At 54.0% G+C, this 13332-nt stretch overlaps 1 protein-coding gene across 7 annotated transcripts in view; it reads left to right on the forward strand.

Annotated features, from left to right (window-relative positions):
* The first annotated feature begins 673 nt into the window (after positions 1 to 673).
* The window catches only part of STK40 (serine/threonine kinase 40), a 39502-nt gene continuing 26843 nt past the window's right edge, over positions 674 to 13332 (forward strand). For 2 of the 7 annotated variants that reach the window (XR_014017550.1, XM_081255646.1), the window contains exon 1: positions 1245 to 1432. The gene's annotated coding sequence lies outside the window, so the exon portion shown is untranslated. Of the gene's footprint in view, positions 1021 to 1244; positions 1433 to 7763; positions 8081 to 11680; positions 11812 to 13332 lie in introns of those variants that run through there. The other 5 variants (XM_081255649.1, XM_081255647.1, XM_081255650.1 and 2 more) reach the window with 5 other exon arrangements.

Consider the following 13332-nt stretch of genomic DNA (forward strand, 5'->3'; position numbering starts at 1 on the left):
TCTTTGGACAGTTTACTTCCCCTCTCAGAGCTCTAGCTGCTTCATCTGTGAAGAGACTCCTTAACGTTGGTGTCTCTAAAGTGCTCAACACGGTGCGTGACATAATACTGGAGCTGCTTCGATTACTACTGTTATTCAGTCCCATCAGCTCAGTGTGCACTAGGCATTCAGGGACAAAGAGATGGACACAGGAGGAAGCAGCCAGACTCACACCAACTCTCACGTCCTGGCACTGCCTGTGTGGAGATGACAAATGCGTGCATACACGTAAGTGCCTGGCCACACACCCTAGGAAAATCCAGCAGAGTGCACACAGGCTTGGACACGTGTGCCCACATGCATACAGAATGACACAGCTGGAAAGACACCCGGGAGTTAGACAGTCATATGCAGCAAGCACCCTGGCTCACACCTGGGAGACAAAGGAGTGGGTCCATGATGGCTGGTGCTGCCACCACGGAGCCCTTCTAGCTGCTTCTGCATGCCAGCGGAGGGAAGCCAGGCTCTCAGAGGGCCCCAGTGAGTCACCAGCCTGATGCAATCCCTTTAAAGGGCTCATCTGCTGGTGCAAGAAGCTGATTCATGGAGGGCGTGGTTGCTGGAGGAGGAGGAGAAAGGGACCGAAACTGCAGCAGGAGGGGCTGAGGTTAGGTGGCTGGAATCGCTAACAGGAACTCTTCACTGTTAACCTCCCTGGTCGAGACTCTAGGGGTCTTCAGATTGAAGCGTGGTTTCTACAAAAGCGAGGGCCCCAGAGGGAAAGAATTGTGAGGGCTATGACAGGAATTCCTATCATTGATTGAGCCTCACGGCAGCGCTCGCCGCACAAAGCTCCAGAAACAGAGAAATGGGGGTCAAGGAAGAGCCACTTTTCTGAGAAATACACTACAACTGGCCGACCTTTCAACTGCTGCAGACATCTCCAGACCCGGGAGGGCGAGTGTAGGGCACGCGAGGCTCAGTGGAGTAGGGGCGGGGGCGGTGCCTCCGGCCCCACCTCACCGCAGACATAGCGAAGCGGTAAGTACCGCCCCTTAGGGTCTCGGTGTCCAATCGTTTCCCAGGTTTTGGCTCGGACCCCCACCCTGAACCAATCCTCAATCGGATTCTGGCCTCTTGCCTGAAGGCTTCCGCCCATTGTCAAGATGGCTCCCAATCCCTGCGCCGTGGGCTGTAGATACGGGCAAGGGGCGGGGATGCGGCTCGTCCGGGAGGAGGGGGCGGTGCGTCACTTCCGTTGTCAGGTGGCGGCGCCGCAGCCATGGAGGGAGGCGGCGGCGGCGGTGGCGGCGGCTCGGGCGGCTGCGCCGGGAGGCGACGGTGAGCGGCTCCCACGCCCCTGGACCGGCCCCGGCCCCCCGGGACGGAGCGCTGAGCAGCCCCGGCTCCGGACTACGGACTATGGGCGAGCAGCGCTGAGCACCGGGGGAAGGTGAGGGCAGGGGTCCGGGAGCGGGGAGCCGGGCCGGGGGTGCGGGTTGGTGGGGCGGGCCTCAGCGGCCGTAGCGCGGGGACCGGGGTGACAGCCTGAGGCCGTCCGGCTGCGACAGAAATGGCAACAGCGATTGTGCCGTCCTCCGCTGTGGTCTGCCCTTCTCGGGCGGCGGGGGCGGGGGCTCCTGCGCGCCGGGTACCCGGTGGCTGCGGGGCGTCTCGGTCCCGCCGCAACCCTGGGAGGTGGCACTGCCAGCCTTGCCAGGAGTCACTCGGCCAGTCAGTGAAGGCGCCGGATTTGAACCAGCCAGGTTTTTCCCAAGAGACACCCTCTGCCTCTCCACGCTGCCCTCCTGATCCCGAGAGTGACATGAAAGTTGAAACGAGTCCCCAGATAGGACCAGCCCGGGCTTCCACCAGGAGCCCTCACCCATTAGCACGGGCACCATCGCTGCTGGGGAATTTTCGAATCCCGGGAGGTGTTCAGGTGCGGGTCAGAGCTATCTGCTTGCCGGTGCTACTTTTGGCTGGCCTTTGCCAAGGAGAGAGTCTGCTGCTATGGTCACTGTTTCACCTGCTGTGCCCTCTCAGGCCCGCCCATTCCCACACCGCTTGGCAGCACCTTCCAGCCAGTAGATGGGGGCATCGGGATTCCCGACGCCGAGCACCCTGCCACCCCCGCTTCCTAGGTTTGATCCCCGTTTGTTGGCGGAAGGAAGAGATGACAGCCGCCTTCGCTGTCAAGATAGACTTTGCTCTGTATTAAGTCACTGGAGGAAACCGGTTGGCTTTGCTTGGTTTTGAGAGCAGTGAAGAAGAGGGTAGTCACTCTGGGCTGGGCGCCTTCCCTCTTGGCTTAGCTTTGCATGAGATAAGGAAGAGCAGGATATGTAATTGTCAGGCCCAAAGAACCCCTGTTTGTAAACAGTGCTTGTGAGCTGGGCCAGTGCTTGGTGGCTCTGCTGTGCCAGTTGTTTGTCCCTTAGATCTAGACAGTGTGGAGATAGCCCTCCTTCGTTCATTCATTCATTCATTCATTCATTCCCCACGTGATAACAGCAATGTCCTTGCCTGGAGAGGCAAGTACCCTATATCACAGAGGTTAAGAGTGGGCTTTGGGGCTTCCCTGGTGGCGCAGTGGTTGAGAGTCCACCTGCCGATGCAGGAGACACGGGTTTGTGCCCCGGTCCGGGAAGATCCCACATGCCGCGGAGCGGCTGGGCCCGTGAGCCATGGCCGCTGAGCCTGTGCGTCCGGAGCCTGTGCTCCGCAATGGGAGAGGCCACAACAGTGAGAGGCCCGCGTACCGCAAAAAAAAAAAAAAAAAGAGTGGGCTTTGGAGCCAGAATTCCTGAGTTCAAATTCTAGCTCTGCAGCTTTGTAGCTGTGTGACCTTGGGCACATTGTTTAACCTCTCTGTGCCTCAGTGTTCTCAGCTATAAAACAGGGGTGATAACATAGAGTTGTTGTGAAGATTTAAAAAGTTAACACATGTAAAAAACATAGAACCATGTCTGCCACGTAATGAGAGTTCAATAAATGTTAGCTATTCTTATTCCTATTTCAAGGAGCTCACAGTCTGGTTAAGGGAGACTGACCTGTAAATGAATAGTTGAAGCGTAGTCTTGAAAAACTAGTAACAGCAAGAACGGAGGGCTGTGGGAGCCCAGGGAAGGAAGCTTCTAGCTCAGCCTGAGTTGGGCGGGGTCGGGGGAGGTTTTGGGGAGGCTTGGAAGAAGCGATGATGCTGGAGCTGCGTCTAGAAGGATGGGAAGGCTCAGCCAGGTGAGAACAAAGGGGCAAGGTACTCCACTTAGACATGTCAACTCAGAGTTTTTCCGGAAACCTCAGATTGTTCAGTATGGTGGTATGAAAGGCAACCTGGTGCCAGGTAAAGCAGTACAGGTTGACAAGGGAATGCCACATTAACAATTTGGGACTTTGTACCAAGGGCAGTGGGGAGCAAGTGAAGAGGTTTTAAGCAGAGGAGTGTCGTGATTAGACTTGTGTTTTAGAATGCTCTCTCTGGAGCCTCAGCAGGAGGGAAGGGAGAAGAGAGGAGAGATTAAAGCACTGGAGACCTCTTCAGAGGCTACTGCAGGCCTCTGAGAGAAGAGAGATGGCGTGGGGTGGGGGATCTTTGCCGAGACAGCACTGTGTGCAACTGGTGGCAGGTGACAAGCTCCCTGCATTGCCCTGGGCAGCTCTGCCTGCCCCAGAAGTGCCTGGCACATGTACCCCACTCTTCCTGAGATTGCAGGTCACTCGAGCAGCTGGGCTGGTGAGGCTGTCCTCTCAGAAGGTCAGTTGTAAGGTCAGTTGCTCCCTGGGGCCTTTAATTTGGCCTTTTGGGAAGGCAGCAGATTGTAGTGGATAAGAGCCTACTTGGGTCTGCTGTCAGACAGAATCTCAGTTCACATCCCAGCCCTGCCAGTCAGTAGAGGTTACTTAACTCTTCCGGTTCCCAGCTTTCTCATCTGAGGGAGAGGTGGGCAGTAAGAGTCCTTCCCTTGTAAGGCAGTTGTGAGGATTCAGTAAGATGTTGCAGGTTGGGCATTTAGCACACACACTGAGTACAAAATGCTTGGTAAATGTTAGCTGCTGTTGCAGGCTGCAGGAAAGGACTTCTAAGAATTAGTTGAAGCAGTTAGTGGCAACTAAAACTGTGTCCCATTGAGCTGTCAGAAATGTCCTGAGGGATCACAAGACCACAGAATTGTATTGTATTCTCTCCAAAAAAGAAATCTGTGGGGAATTTACCGAGTCTGTATGGGAGCCATGCAGATGATTCAGCTCCGCTCTTTAAAAGAACCATTTTCGGACTTCCCTGTTGGCTCAGTGATTAAGAATCTGCCTGCCAATGCAGGGGACACGGGTTTGAGCCCTGGTCCGGGAAGATTCCACATGCCCATGGAGCAACTAAGCCCGTGCGCCACAAGTACTGAAGCCTGTGTGCCTAGAGCCCATGCTCCACAACAAGAGAAGCCACCGCAATGAGAAGCCCGCGCACCGCAAGGAAGAGTAGCCCCCGCTCACCGCAACTAGAGAAAGCCCGAGCACAGCAACAATGACCCAACACAGCCAAAAAATAAATAAATAAATTTTAAAAATAAAAAAATTTAAAAATTAAAAAAATAATAATAAAAGAACCATTTTTTAAAATAGAAGTAGGACTGCTGAGGAAAAAAGCAAAAATCATGTTTTAAAGTATACTAGGAGAAAAAGTATTTAGAGTTTGTTCCATGTGTGTCCCTGTTAGTGACCCTAGTCTGTTATCTGAACTAGTACCATCAGGAAGCACACATTGATGTGTGTGGCGACTTAAAATCCGGAACCCCTGTTCCACACACATGAGCTCCCAAGCGTGGCTGAGGATGTGCTGGGTGCCAGGTGCAGAATGAGAATGGCGAGGCACGCCCTGCCCTGGTGGAGCTTGTGGTCTAACAGGGACCAGGCAGGTTCCTAACCAACTGACATTTGCATAGAGTTTGGTGAGTGTCTCATAGGAGTCTGTGCAGCATGTAGTGGGAGTGAGATGAAGGAGTGATTCTCCTGGGGGGTGGGAGAGGTGACTGGGGAGAACTTTGGAGAGCCCTCAGGACTTGAGCTGGATCTTGATGGAAATTGAATCTTGAAGGATGAATAGAGCTTTCTGAGGGTTCATGAAGCACTCCAGGCAGGGAGCAGCAAGGCACAGGCACGGATGCAGGCTGGCGTGTGTGCACACTGTAGGAACCACAAGAGGTTCTGGCACAGGGCGTGAAGGGATCTGGCTTTAGGACATGCTGGAGAGGTAAGCATCAGTGCTAAGATGCTTGAACTTCTTATTCTGTTGGTGATGGGATGCTTTGGTTTAAGGGAGGAAACACCGTTAGACCTGCATCTTGCCAGGAGCCCTCTGGCTTCCGGTGGGGGATGGACTGGGGATAGAACAAGTCTGGAGTCTCTGTAGGAGGCTTCTGCAGTAATCAGAGTAAGGGCTGGTGGGGGCCTGGATCAGGGTAGAGGCAGTCGGGACGCGGAGGAAGGGCACAGATCAGAGCTGTTTGGGGGGAAATCAGCTGGACTCCGGGAATGTTTGGCTGTGATGATTGAGAGAGGAGCAATGATGGCAGGTGACCTCGAGCTTCCCGATTTGGCTGATGGAGTGAATGATAGTGCAGATATAGAGACGGCAGAAGATAATGGTCAGTGAAATCCGCCAGCTCCATTCAGTAAGCCCTCTCATGGGAGAGGGTCAGTTGCAAAGTCTGTGGCACTCTGTCCAGCTTCAGGCCAGGCTTCTCTCTGGTTTTGCCTGCGTCAGCGCCTGGGAAAAGGGCAGCTTCCCTTCCTTCATCTTCCCCCTGCCCAGATTTGCCCAGGAAAGTGAACTTCTTCAGTATTTCAGAAACTCAAGTGGCTGAGTCTGCCAAACTTCTGTGACTTCCTCAGCCTTCCGAAGATGGCCCTAAAGGGCAGCCCTTCCGTCAGGTGCCATCCACACTGATTCAGCAAGTGATGGGTCCTGGACAGCAGCATGCCCTCAGGGGAGAGATGGCCGTTCCCTGTGCTCCTGGGGAGATCTTATCGAGAAAGAGACCTTGAGGTTGGATTTACTCCAGAGGCCGGGTCAGCCAACTCAGTCCCTCTTCTCCGGAAGGAGAGATGTCTGCCCCAGGCCACCTGGGACTCACTCAGAACCATCAGGGAAGTGAGAGGGAGCTGCCTTTGTGCCCTTATCCCCCTGAGCTCTACGGGAGTACAGAGCTAGGCCTGAATCAGACTGGGCTGCAGAGAGGAATGTGCTGGTAGATGGGGCTTCAAACAGGCCCTTTGGAATTGGGGAGATTTTGGCAGGATTTGTCCTTGCGTTTGTGGTGTAAAGAAGGTAGAAGAGAAAGTGGCCTGAGACAAGGGCATTTCTTCCTCCTCCACCTGCTCAGGTGAGACCGTGGCCTTGAAGGTGGCCCCGGGCCCATAGCAGCCCTGCATCTCCTCTCGGGATCTGTAATCAGGATCCGAGAAGGGAAAGGATGGTGTTGCTTGCTTTGATTTACTTACTATCTTAGAGATGTTTCCACTTTGTCTCATGCACGTCTGGGTCATTTTTGGCAATGTTGTGTCATCATTGTTTGTGTAATTTATTCAATAGACTCTCTGCTGATGAACTTAGGTTATTTTCGGCCTTTTGCTCTCCAAACAAAGCTGAAGTGACTATCTGCATATGTGTGGTTTTTCCCACCTTAGGTATCTGCAGGATAAATTCCAGGAGGAGTTGCTGCTTCAAAGAGTATCCTTCATGTTCTTTTTTTTTTTTTTTTTTCCCCGCGGTACGCGGGCCTCTCACTGTTGTGGCCTCTCCCGTTGCGGAGCACAGGCTCCGGACGCGCAGGCTCAGTGGCCATGGCTCATGGGCCTAGCCGCTCCGCGGCATGTGGGATCTTCCCAGACCGGGGCATGAACCCGTGTCCCCTGCATCGGCAGGTGGACTCTCAACCACTGCGCCACCAGGGAAGCCCCCATGTTCATTATTTTTAAAGTAATTTCTTGGCCCCCTTTTAATGAACTGGAGAAGCCTGATTTTCCCTCAGCAAGCAAAGATACTCTTTTGGGTTGACATCCCTCTTCCCAAGGGGCACTGAGAACCCCAGTGGCTGTCACCCTTTTCTGGCTCTTGGCGGTCTGTCTTGGTGTGAGTTGGGGTTCCCTAGAGCTTACACAGTCCAGCAGTCTACAGGTCTGATGGTTGCAAAGAAACTCTAGTTGTTGGAAAGCACCAGAGAAACTGAGAAGGGCTCTTGTCATTTAGGATGAAGCTGTCCCCTCTACATCTGTTTACAGACCATCACCTACTTGCAAAAGAGACCAAGGATCTTTTGGCTTTAGGGAGTCAGTGACCCAAGGGTCCAGAAGGAAGAGAAGGTAGCCTGGACATGGTAGAGGGAACTGGCAAGAGCAGGACTGGTGTGCCTGTCACCTGTCTTCGGGTTTAGGGCAGAGCTAGTTTGAGGTGTGATCCGGGGATAGCAGGTGCCTCTAGGGAGAGGCTTGGTTCAGCCTCTTGGGAGACCTTGGGACTGGCATAGCCCAAAATCCTGTGGGGCTTTTGGAGCCCCACTGCTGGCATTGCCACCTTTGGAGAGCAGGAATCCTGCCCCTTTTTGTAGCAGACGTGGAGCCCCTGGCATTACCATGTTTGTGTGACTTCCATGGCTGTGTTCTCCTCCAACTCCGCTCCCAAGGTGGTCCCTCCTGAAGGAACAGGAAGGAAACCAGCCACAAAAGAAGGATCCCCACCACCTTCCAGGTCCTTTGCTAAGTACTCTGCAATATGTGTTGAGGCCTTCTCACAATCTAAGGAAGGAGGGCTTGACTCTGTTTTACAGAGAACCGTCAGACACTGAGGGGTTAAGGAACCCTCAGCCAGCAAGGGCAGAGCCGGATTTCCAGCCCACACTCGTGTGACCCTAGAGCCCCTGCCATCCCTTTCCCCCATCCTGGCCAGGCTCTGGCCCCAGGGAGCCCAGGCCACATGGAATAAAGCCGTAGAGCTGGAAGGGACCTTGACAAAGCTGAAGCAGTCCCTTCTTTTTTCCTAGAAGAATGGAAACTGCCACTGCCTGGAGACAAGTCCTTCCCCTCCTTCCTGCCCTGGGAGTAGTGGGTAAGGAGACCTTCAACCATGTCCCCCAGCATTTAAGGCTCAGATCAGACCTGGCTTCAGAAGCCAGTTCTGCCACTTGCTAGCTGCGTGACCTTGAAGAAATCACTTCCTATCTCCAAACCCAGTTTCCTGCAAAGTAGTAATGAGGATTAAACACAAGGTGTTATTGTCTGTGGCAGGTTCGGCCTGGTGCCTGGCCCGCAGTCAGGACCCAGGGGCTGGCTCCGGTGAGGCCTAGGTGAGCTCTTTGCTGGTGGGCCTGAGTGTCCCGAAAGAGGTGTTATGAACCAGCTTCCAGGTCTCCAGTTTGAACGGTTTGGTGGTCTTCGCAGCCTTTATAGAAACCGGGTGGTGAACAGGCAGTTCCTTACAGGCAAGTTTACAAGTCACCTGAGAGAGTTCCAGTGCACCCGAGTGGTGGTTTGTCCCTTCTGTCCCCCACTCTCCTGATGCAGCCTTGCATCAACATGCAGGCCCACACGTTCGGGGCATTCGCGTGCCATACTCCCTCAAGTGTGCCTTCCCTAAGACCCAGCCTCCCCTGATTCCATTACCACTCTTAATAATTCTAATGGGCTCAGGAATTTTTTTAGATTTTTCAAAATTATTATAGTAGCCTACAATGAAGCAGGTAAACGATATAGAAGAATATAAAATAAAACTCTCCATCTCCTTCGGGCCCCTAGTTCTATTACCTGGAGGTATCTGCTGTTAAGTTTCTTCTAGAAATTTCCTATGCATATTCAAGGGTGTGTATAATCATCTTTTTTTTTTTTACCCAAATGAGATCATCTTATAGTACTGCAGTTTGCTTTTTCTTTTTCATTCATTCATTCATTCATTCATTCATTCATTTATGGCTGCGTTGGGTCTTCATTGCTGCGCGCAGGCTTTCTCTAGTTGCAGTGAGCGGGGGCTACTCTTCATTGCAGTGTGCAGGCTTCTCATTGTGGTGGCTTCTCTTGTGGAGCGCGGGCTTCAGTAGTTGTAGCATGTGGGCTCAGTGGTGGTTTTGGCTTGCGGGCTCTAGAGCACAGGGTCAGTAGTTGTGGTGCATGGGCTCAGTTGCTCTGCAGCTTGTGGGGTCTTCCCGGACCAGGGCTCGAACCCGTGTCCCCTGCATTGGCAACTGGTTTCTTAACCACTGTGCCACCAGGGAAGTCTCCTGCAGTTTGCTTTTTTTAGTGTAACGTATCCTAGACATCTTCATCTACCAGCAGGTGTGGGCGTAGTCTTAAAGGCTGCGTAGTATTCCCCTGTCTGGACGTACCATGATGGAGTGAACCAGTCCTCTCTTGGCGGACATTTAGATTGTTTCCTGTCGGGGAGAGATGTGTGTGCGTTTTTTTTTGTTTGTTTGTTTTGGTTTTTTTTTTTGCTGTACGCGGGCCTCTCACTGTTGTGGCCTCTCCCGTTGCGGAGCACAGGCTCCGGACGCGCAGGCTCAGCGACCATGGCTCATGGGCCCAGCTGCTCCGCGGCATATGGGATCCTCCCGGACCGGGGCACGAACCCGTGTCCCCTGCATCGGCAGGCGGACTCTCAACCACTGCGCCACCAGGGAAGCCCTGTGTGTGCGTTTTGATATTTGTGGCTTTGTCTTTGTGTTTTTTCCTGCTACCCAGGGCTCTCCAGGGACCCTTATTGAGCACATTCATCTTGGTGAACTTGTGTGAGTGAACCTGGAGGATGAATCCCTAGAACTGGGTGTGCTGGGACTGGGGCAAATGCATTTTCTTCTGCTTTGCTGGCTGTGGTTTCACCTTGTCTTCTGCACACCTGTGGGGCCTGTGCAGGGGATTCTGAAGCGGTCAAGGCCTCAGGCCCTGCCCCCAGGAGCTCACCCTCTGGAGAGACACAGGCAAGCATGCTCTCACCCACTCCTGAGCAGAGTATGTGTCAGGGGTGGCTCGTGGCTGGCCTCAGCAACTCGGAGCATGTGAGGCCCTCGTGTGGGTCCACTTGTCTGAACGGCCCACTGAGGGCCACTCTGATGGCAAAGCCTGCTGTCTGCCTCTGTAATCTTGCCCACCAAGCGGCCACAGCCAGCAGCATTCAGTAAAACTGCAGAAAGTGAACTGTATTGTTCATTCGCAAGGCTGTGAAATTTAATTGAATTTCATTTTTGATAGAGGCAGTTAGAGAAAGGCAGTTTGCTGGCCCCAATCCTAATTACCTTTCTCACGGGATGATTGTAGTGACTTTTGCTGTTAAAAACCGTTTAAAGAAGGAGAATCATATGAACCTGGCCCTGGCCCAGGCTTTCCCCTCTGTCGCTCTGGAAATCTGAGGTGGAAGGAAGGAAACGTAACATTTACCTAGTGCCTCCCACACGCTGGCTCCCCGCAGTCCTCAGGGAACCCTGGGCAGGTACAACACTGTCCCTGTCCTCTGGGTGAGGACCCCGTGGAGCAGAGAGACACACGTCTAGGACACAAAGGTGCTCTCAGACTCAGCCAGCCCTTCTTTAGTCACTTGCTGCTTTCTCCTTGCCTGACTTGGGCCATCTTGGGTGTCAAGAACCTGAATTCGGGACTTCCCTGGTGGTCCAGTGGCTAACGCTCCATGCTCCCAATGCAGGGGGCCCAGCTTCGATCCCTGGTCAGGGAACTAGATCCCACAAGCCGCAACTAAAGTTCCCGCATACCACAACTTAAAAAAAAAAAAAAGATCCCGAGTGCCGCAACTAAGACCCGGTGCAGCCAAATAAATAAGTAAATATTAAAAACAAAAAGAACCTGAATTCCACGAGGGACCTGTGGCGGGCCTTGTTCCCACCGAGCGAACCAATAACAGAGGAATAACTGATGGTTTGAGCTGAGGAGGGGTCCCCTTTGTTGCAGGGCAGGCTGGCATGACAGGGGAGGGCTGTCAGTGACTCGGTCTCCCGTCACTGCACATGGCAGAAGGCCCGCCCCACAGAGCTGAGGGACCACCGGGAAGGTCTCCCAGCCAGGGTATTGGCCGCTTCCCCTGGCTACTTCTCTAAATAGGAGATACCAGGGCAGCACAGCCTGAGACGGAGCTATTACGTCTGTCCCCTCCTCTCCCAACACCCACACACAGTGACGGCTTACTTGTTGTCATATCAGCTGCTTCCGGAGGCCCCTGGGAGGGGTGAGCTAGTGGCAAGGCTGGTGATGCTGCCCTGGATCCTCTCTACTGGCTCTCAGAAAAGCTGCTGCTGAAGCCCTTTACCCCGCCCCAGGGACTGCTTTCTTACTCTGTTTATCTTTTCCCCAGAGGGGCCTCCAGGTCCACCTGAGCCTCTTCTCCCAGGCTCACTCCAGGATACATCCTCCCAGCCCGGGGCCTTCAGGCCCACTCCCCTCCCCGTCTCTCCCCTCAGCCTTCCTGGAGGCCACGGAGGAGCCCAGTGGGGCTTTTGCTCAGGGCAGGGGGTGAAGAGGGACGTCACTGATTATGTAACCTCCTTGTGTGTGAATCGTGCCTTCTGGAGGAGACTAGAGTTGGACCTCCGAGCTCCAGATGGGTCTGGTGCGGATGTGCTGAGGGGGAGCAGGCTGGCCACTGGGCCCTCAGTCTGGCCGCCCCTCCCACTTCCCACTGGGCTGAGTCACTTCCTCTCTGGCGCTGCAGGTACTCTCCCACACACCCAGCACAGCAGCCTTCCGGGGGTGAGGTTCATCCCGGGCAGGAGAGGAGCTCCGGTTAGTAGCAGCCAGTTCACCTGTCACCCCCAAGGCAAGCGTTTAGAGGAGGATGTGAATGTATTCCTGACAAACCGGAGCTGTGCGTATCCTGCAGTTTAAAATGGACAAAATCGTCACGGAACCGTGGAGATGACGGCACGTGCATGAATCGTTGTCATCAGGGAGTCCTGGCGAAAGCTGAGGGTTTACTGATCCACCTCCCCATCCCCCCAGCACCCCTCCTGAGCACGGAAGCAGATGGCTTCCAGTGGGTTCCTAGGGAGATTGCTTGTGGCCTTCAGGCTCCCAGGGAGAGGGTCCACGCCTGCTTCACGGATGGCTGTCATTCGAACTCAAAGGAAAAGCCCGTAAACAGAGCCGCCTTCTAGCCAGCAGGAGTAGAAGGGAACAGGCCACAGGCAGCCTCCTCTGGCCCGGTCAGCTGGGCTATAGGGCCTCTAGGCTTTGGTTTTGTCAGCAAACCGAAAAAGGGGGGAAATCTTTACTTTATAAAGTTGTGAGAATTAAAGAAAATCTAGGAAACACTAAGAATGAACGGTTCCTGGCAAGCAGTAGGTGTCCCTCAAATGCTAGTCTAAAAGGTAGGCACCTGGAGAGACTTGTCACCAGGGAGGTTACCTCAGCAAGGGGTGGGGAACGCTCACCTTTCATCCAGCAGAGACCTCGAGACACCCCTCTTTTACAGATGATGAAACTGAGGCCCACGGAGAGTAAATGACTCTCACAGAGGGTAGGTGACTAGTTCAGGGTCATAAAGCTGGTGAGTGACGGAAGCTGAAGTTTGAACCCAGGCCGACCTGACCCCAGAATCCATCCTGCGCTCCCAACTGGCATTTGGGTAACTGGTCCATGGTTCGAAACACCTGGTTCCATGGGCTGCGAATTTCTCTTGGTTCCCTGGGTTGACTTTGTGGATGAAGAGCAAGCCTGTAGGGAAGCTGGGCCACTAGTAGCAGCATATACCTGTGAGTATTGAGGTGCAGTGAGGGTGGCTCCCCGAGTGCTTGGGTCAGGGAGGGGTGGGGGACACTGCCTTGTGGTCTGGTGGGAGGGGGTCTCAGTAACCCAGCCTCTGCGGCACCACAGTTGTCTTGGCTGCATCATGTGTTGAGATTTCACACCTCCAGTCCCATTGTTTCTTTCCAGGTGTAGTCAGCTAAATGCATAGCTGGGCCAAAAGGTCTGAGGGAAACGAGTGGTAGGAATTTTTCTGACCAGCAGAAGGACCTTCACACTACAAACCTAGAGTGGCCCAGAGGACCTGTCCCTGGTGTGAGGGGCAGGCCAGGCTGTCACTCACACACTCCCACACTTTGCTGCAGGAAAGCAGATTTTTTTGCTGGACTCAGCAGAAAGGGGTCTGGTCTGTCTCTTCGCCAGTGAGGGGTTGGTCCGAGGCTGCAGGCATGCTGCGGATGGGTTTCATTCCTCGGGGAGGTTGCCCTCCAGCAGCCAATACTGTCTAAGCACAACCCCTGGCTATCAGCCCAGAACCGCCCCGCCCCGGGCATCCAGGCATTTCTGACCTGGGACTTTTCCTGGACAGACTATTCCCAGCACCACTGCAGCCCAGTTACC

The sequence above is a fragment of the Mesoplodon bidens genome, assembly GCF_964165515.1.
Source record: "Mesoplodon bidens genome assembly, chromosome: 2".
Taxonomy (NCBI): Eukaryota; Metazoa; Chordata; class Mammalia; order Artiodactyla; family Ziphiidae; genus Mesoplodon; species Mesoplodon bidens.